The 237-nt window shown below is 35.0% G+C and overlaps 1 protein-coding gene across 1 annotated transcript in view; it reads left to right on the forward strand.

The window, feature by feature from the left end:
• rtn4ip1 (reticulon 4 interacting protein 1) overlaps nucleotides 1–237 on the forward strand; it is a 10,976-nt gene that overhangs the window by 3,235 nt on the left and 7,504 nt on the right. The gene's annotated exons all lie outside the window — the stretch shown is intronic.

A 237-nucleotide genomic window follows, 5' to 3' on the forward strand; every position in this document is an offset into this window, starting at 1 on the left:
ATTTCTCGATTTGGTGTTGAACTTTTTGCTTCTCTGTGTGTGGACTCATTTCATCAGTATCAGTTCTTCTTAATTAGTTTCCTTTTAGGTGATTTGCGGTTTGTTTCAGTGACACACTCAATTAAGCATATTTCTTAGACATTCTTCTTCTACATTTAAAAGGCAGCCCACCTCTTGCTGCTTACTGTTGACACATGCAAACCCACTAATTAAATATGTAAAGTAAGGTTGTTAAAA

This window comes from Morone saxatilis, unplaced genomic scaffold (assembly GCF_004916995.1).
Source record: "Morone saxatilis isolate NCDOM2014 unplaced genomic scaffold, NCSU_SB_2.0 Contig3, whole genome shotgun sequence".
Taxonomy (NCBI): Eukaryota; Metazoa; Chordata; class Actinopteri; family Moronidae; genus Morone; species Morone saxatilis.